Below are 7,048 nucleotides of genomic sequence, written 5' to 3' on the forward strand. Positions count from 1 at the left end.
AGATTTCGTAGATTACGGAGGAATTTGCAGGATATGTCAGGTAAAGTTTAAAGTAACAGATACGATAAGATATGATTTAGCTGATACGCTAAGATATGAATTTTGTCTATACACTACTCATGCAATTAATGTAGCAAGACGTGTCTAGACTAGTAATGATAAGCAGGTAATTTCCTAAGAATGATAAGCAGATGATTTCCGACTAAAAATGATAAGCAAAACTTTTGACATGCAGACACGGTCGAAGTCCAAACTCACTAATACATCCTAACGAATTATCAGTTAGACACACTAATGCAGACATGGTTCGCTAAGACCACCGCTCTGATACCAACTGAAAGGACCCATTCATATACATTATAAACGATTCACAATAGTTGATTACATTGCGAGGTATTTGACCTCTATATGATACATTTTACAAACATTGCATTCGTTTTTAAAAGACATACTTTCTTTACATTGAAAATTGACAGGCATGCATACCATTTCATAATATCCACTATCCAACTATAAATTGATTTAATAATAATCTTTGATGAACTCAATGACTCGAATGCAACGTTCTTCGAAATATGCTATGAAAGACTCCAAGTAATATCTTTAAAATGAGCAAATGCACTGTAGTGACCCGAACTTTTCCATGTTTATATATATTAATTGAGATTGATATTTACATGATTAAATGTTTCCAACATGTTAAGCAATCAAACTTGTTAAGACTTGATTAATTGAAATATGTTTCATATAGACAATTGACCACCCAAGTTGACCGGTGATTCACGAACGTTAAAACTTGTAAAAACTATATGATGACATATATATGGATATATATATAGTTAACATGATACTATGATAAGTAAACATATCATTAAGTATATTAACCATGAACTACATATGTAAAAACAAGACTACTAACTTAATGATTTTTAAACGAGACATATATGTAACGATTATCGTTGTAAAGACATTTAAAGTATATATATCATATTAAGAGATATTCATACATGATAATATCATGATAATATAATAATTTAAAATCTCATTTGATATTATAAACATTGGGTTAACAACATTTAACAAGATCGTTAACCTAAAGGTTTCAAAACAACACTTACATGTAACGACTAACGATGACTTAACGAGTCAGTTAAAATGTATATACATGTAGTGTTTTAATATGTATTTATACACTTTTGAAAGACTTCAATACACTTATCAAAATACTTCTACTTAACAAAAATGCTTACAATTACATCCTCGTTCAGTTTCATCAACAATTCTACTCGTATGCACCCGTATTTGTACTCGTACAATACACAGCTTTTAGATGTATGTACTATTGGTATATACACTCCAATGATCAGCTCTTAGCAGCCCATGTGAGTTACCTAACACATGTGGGAACCATCATTTGGCAACTAGCATGAAATATCTCATAAAATTACAAAAATATGAGTAATCATTCATGACTTATTTACATGAAAACAAAATTACATATCCTTTATATCTAATCCATACACCAACGACCAAAAACACCTACAAACACTTTCATTCTTCAATTTTCTTCATCTAACTGATCTCTCTCAAGTTCTATCTTCAAGTTCTAAGTGTTCTTCATATATTCTACAAGTTCTAGTTACATAAAATCAAGAATACTTTCAAGTTTGCTAGCTCACTTCCAATCTTGTAAGGTGATCATCCAACCTCAAGAAATCTTTGTTTCTTACAAACAAAGGTTAATCCTTCTAACTTGACTTTTAAAATTAACTAAACACATGTTATATATCTATATGATATGCTAACTTAATGATTTAAAACCTGGAAACACGAAAAACATCGTAAAACTGGATTTACGCCGTCGTAGTAACACCGCGGGCTGTTTTGGGTTAGTTAATTAAAAACTATGATAAACTTTGATTTAAAAGTTGTAATTCTGAGAAAATGATTTTTATTATGAACATGAAACTATATCCAAAAATTATGGTTAAACTCAAAGTGGAAGTATGTTTTCTAAAATGGTCATCTAGACGTCGTTCTTTCGACTGAAATGACTACCTTTACAAAAACGACTTGTAACTTATTTTTCCGACTATAAACCTATACTTTTCTGTTTAGATTCATAAAATAGAGTTCAATATGAAACCATAGCAATTTGATTCACTCAAAACGGATTTAAAATGAAGAAGTTATGGGTAAAACAAGATTGGATACTTTTTCTCATTTTAGCTACGTGAAAATTGGTAACAAATCTATTACAACCATAACTTAATCAACTTGTATTTTATATTATGTAATCTTGAGATACCATAGACACGTATACAATGTTTCGACCTATCATGTCGACACATCTATATATATTTCGGAACAACCATAGACACTCTATATGTGAATGTTGGAGTTAGCTATACAGGGTTGAGGTTGATTCCAAAATATATATAGTTTGAGTTGTGATCAATACTGAGATACGTATACACTGGGTCATGGATTGATTCAAGATAATATTTATCAATTTATTTCTGTACATCTAACTGTGGACAACTAGTTATAGGTTACTAACGAGGACAGCTGACTTAATAAACTTAAAACATCAAAATACATTAAACGTGTTGTAAATATATTTTGAACATACTTTAATATATATGTATATATTGTTATAGGTTCGTGAATCAACAGTGGCCAAGTCTTACTTCCCGACGAAGTAAAAATCTGTGAAAGTGAGTTATAGTCCCACTTTAAAAATCTAATATTTTTGGGATGAGAATACATGCAGGTTTTATAAATGATTTACAAAATAGACACAAGTACATGAAACTACATTCTATGGTTGAATTATCGAAATCGAATATGCCCCTTGTTATTAAGTCTGGTAATCTAAGAATTAGGGAACAGACACCCAAATTGACGCGAATCCTAAAGATAGATCTATTGGGCCCAACAAGCCCCATCCAAAGTACCGGATGCTTTAGTACTTCGAAATTTATATCATATCCGAAGGGTGTCCCGGAATGATGGGGATATTCTTATATATGCATCTTGTTAATGTTGGTTACCAGGTGTTCACCATATGAATGATTTTTATCTCTATGTATGGGATGTGTATTGAAATATGAAATCTTGTGGTCTATTATTATGATTTGATATATATAGGTTAAACCTATAACTCACCAACATTTTTGTTGACGTTTTAAGCATGTTTATTCTCAGGTGATTATTAAGAGCTTCCGCTGTCGCATACTTAAATAAGGACGAGATTTGGAGTCCATGCTTGTATGATATTGTGTAAAAACTGCATTCAAGAAACTTATTTTGTTGTAACATATTTGTATTGTAAACCATTATGTAATGGTCGTGTGTAAACAGGATATTTTAGATTATCATTATTTGATAATCTACGTAAAGCTTTTTAAACCTTTATTGATGAAATAAAGGTTATGGTTTGTTTTAAAATGAATGCAGTCTTTGAAAAACGTCTCATATAGAGGTCAAAACCTCGCAACGAAATCAATTAATATGGAACGTTTTTAATCAGTAAGAACGGGACATTTCAGTTGGTATCTGAGTGTTGGTCTTAGAGAACCAGAATTTTGCATTAGTGTGTCTTATCGAGTTTGTTAGGATGCATTAGTGAGTCTGGACTTCGACCGTGTTTACTTGAAAAATGATTGCTTAACAAATTTTGTTGGAAACTATATATTTTTAACATGTGAATATTATGTGATATATTAATCTCTTAACGCGTTTGATATTATGTGATAGATGTCTACCTCTAGAACAAGTCCCATTGACTCACCTAATAATAATGAAGAGTCAAATGTAAATTGGAATGATTCGTGGACTGATTCACAAGTTCCCGAAGAGGAACCGGAAGAAGAGTCGGAACCGGAAGAAGAATCGGAACCGGAAGAAGAATCGGAACCAGATGAAGAAATAGAACCGGTGGGGGAACTAATAAAACGGTTAAGTAAAAGAAAATCCTCAACCAACCGACCAAGGTTAATTATGGTCAATGGTGTTTCCGCCAAGGAAGCAAAATATTGGGAGGATTACCAATTCTCCGATGAATCGGATTCCGAAGAGAATTCCGATGATGTTATAGAAATTACCCCAACTGAATTTAAAAAGGTAAAAGAAAATAATAAGGGAAAGGGCATAAAATAGCGAAATCTAATTCCAACCCCGATGAACTTTATATGTATCGTTAATCCCCGAAGTCCTTAAGTTGTAACAATGACCCGGGAACCTCTAAACCACTAGGTTTTTCTAAACCAATGTGGAAAATTACGGCTCGTATTAGGGGAACATCATATATCCCTAGAAACTTGGCAAAACGAACCAAAACCGAAGAAGAAGAAACAAGCGAGTCGGAATAAGATAGTTGTATTCGTGTGGTGTAATATATGTAATATAGTGTGCTTATGCTTTATGATATATGTAAAAATTGCTTGTATTAATAAGTATTTTTTTTATGAATCTAACTCTTGTCTATTTTACAGTATAAAAACACAAAATGGATAGACAACCCAATATTTTAAGAGACCTACCCGGAGACATGATTGATGAAATCTTGTCTAGAGTCGGTCAGAATTCTTCGGCACAACTATTTAAGGCGAGATCAGTTTGTAAGACATTCGAAGAACGTTCCAAGAATGCCTTGGTTTATAAAAGGCTTTCGTTCGAAAGATGGGGGATATCACATTGGGAAATCCATAAGTTACGATGTGTTTACTTTGACGCATATATTGCGGGGAACCCAAATGCTATTTTACGCAATGGGTTAAGAAATTATTTTGACTCAATATATCCGAATATTGGACTTCGTGATTTAGAAAAAGCGGCTAACATGCAACATAAAGAAGCATGTTATGCTTACGGATTAGTAATGTTCGCTTCTCACCAAAGTGAGAACAAGAACATCGGGCTACAACTATTAAACAAAACGTTCCCACAAGTGACGGAGTCGGTAATTGGGGTAAGAAATGAGGTTTTTAGATTGTTACGGGACTGTTGGACATTACGTAACCCTCGTCCCTTTGACGACGTTACAACACGCTGTCTTATCAACGGCCATAACGGTTATGTTCCACAAAACCAAGGATGGGAAGTAATCCTAGTAAAACCAGAATGCATGACTTGTTTCTGGACGTATGAATTACGTGTCTTTATTGCCTTTGCTGAACGACTTGTGTACTAGCTAGAATTATCTTCACAGCCATCTTGTATCAAATTTATTGTGTGCTATATTTCATGCTATATGTAAAATAAGCGGTATTGTAAGTTTGTAAAATATTGTGTAAAAGTTTGAACGCGAAATATTATTATAATCAGTTTTTCATATAGAATTGTAGTAGTTGAATTGTATATTAGCTACTAAGTATGAACTTAACGGGTAGGTACTACCCGAATTTAAACTTATAAAATGCTAATATGAAGAAAAAGCTTTTATAAATGAGTTCATATTATGCTACGAAATACTATTAACTACTCTTAATATTCTGTATGATTAACTTGTTCCATTTGACTATTTTGAAGGAAATGGCACCGACTACTCGACACACCGTGAATATGAATGAAGAGGAATTCCGTACTTTTCTAGCTTCAAACATAGCCGCAGTACAGGCTGCGCTACATACCAACAATAACCTTGGATCTAGCAGTACAGGAAATCGTTTAGGATGCACCTACAAAGAATTCACTGCCTGCAAACCTTTAGAATTTGATGGAACCGAAGGACCGATCGGATTGAAACGGTGGACCGAGAAGGTCGAATCAGTGTTTGCCGTAAGTAAGTGTACTGAAGAGGAGAAACTGAAGTACGCTACGCATACCTTCACAGGTTCTGCGTTAACATGGTGGAATACCTATCTAGAGCAAGTGGGACAAGATGATGCGTACGCACTACACTGGTCAGCATTCAAGCACTTGATGAACGAGAAGTACCATCCCAGAACCGAGGTCAATAAGCTCAAGACAGAACTTAGAGGATTACGAACTCAAGGATTTGATATTACCACGTACGAAAGACGATTCACAGAATTGTGCCTATTGTATCCGGGAGCTTTCGAAGATGAGGAAGAGAAGATCGACGCGTTTGTGAAAGGATTACCGGAAAGAATCCAAGAAGATATAAGTTCACACGAGCCCGCCTCCATACAACAGGCATGTAGAATGGCTCACAAACTAGTGAACCAGATTGAAGAAAGAATTAAAGAACAGACTGCTGAAGAGGCCAATGTAAAGCAAGTCAAAAGAAAGTGGGAGGAAAACGGTGATAAGAATCACCAATACAACAACAACAGCAATTACAACAATAATCGCAACAATTATCCCAACAATCGCAACATCAATTGTAACTACAACAAACGGCCCAACAACAACAACAACAACAACAACAACAACAACAACAACAACAACAACAACAGCAACTACAACAATCATCCCAACAACAATAATAACCGCAACAACAACAACAATCAGAAGCAGCTATGCCAAAGGTGTGAAAAGTATCACTCGGGGTTCTGCACCAAATTTTGCAACAAGTGTAAAAGAAATGGTCATAGCGCGGCGAAGTGTGAGGTCTACGGACCAGGGGTTAACAGAATGAAAGGAACAAATGGTGTCGGAACGAGTAATGGCGGAGCAAGTAGTGTCGGAGCAAGTTATGCCAATGTAGTTTGTTATAAATGTGGAAAACCGGGCCACATTATTAGAAATTGCCCGAACCAGGAGAACACGAATGGACAAGGCCGCGGAAGAGTTTTCAATATTAATGCGGCAGAGGCACAGGAAGACCCGGAGCTTGTTATGGGTACGTTTCTTATTGACAATAAATCTGCTTACGTTTTATTTGATTCGGGTGCGGATAGAAGCTATATGAGTAGAGATTTTTGTGCTAAATTAAGTTGTCCATTGACGCCTTTGGATAGTAAATTTTTACTCGAATTAGCAAATGGTAAATTAATTTCAGCAGATAATATATGTCAGAATCGAGAAATTAAACTGGTTAGCGAAACATTTAAGATTGATTTGATACCAGTAGAGTTAGGGA

This window comes from Rutidosis leptorrhynchoides, chromosome 3, assembly GCF_046630445.1.
Source record: "Rutidosis leptorrhynchoides isolate AG116_Rl617_1_P2 chromosome 3, CSIRO_AGI_Rlap_v1, whole genome shotgun sequence".
NCBI classification, from domain to species: domain Eukaryota; kingdom Viridiplantae; phylum Streptophyta; class Magnoliopsida; order Asterales; family Asteraceae; genus Rutidosis; species Rutidosis leptorrhynchoides.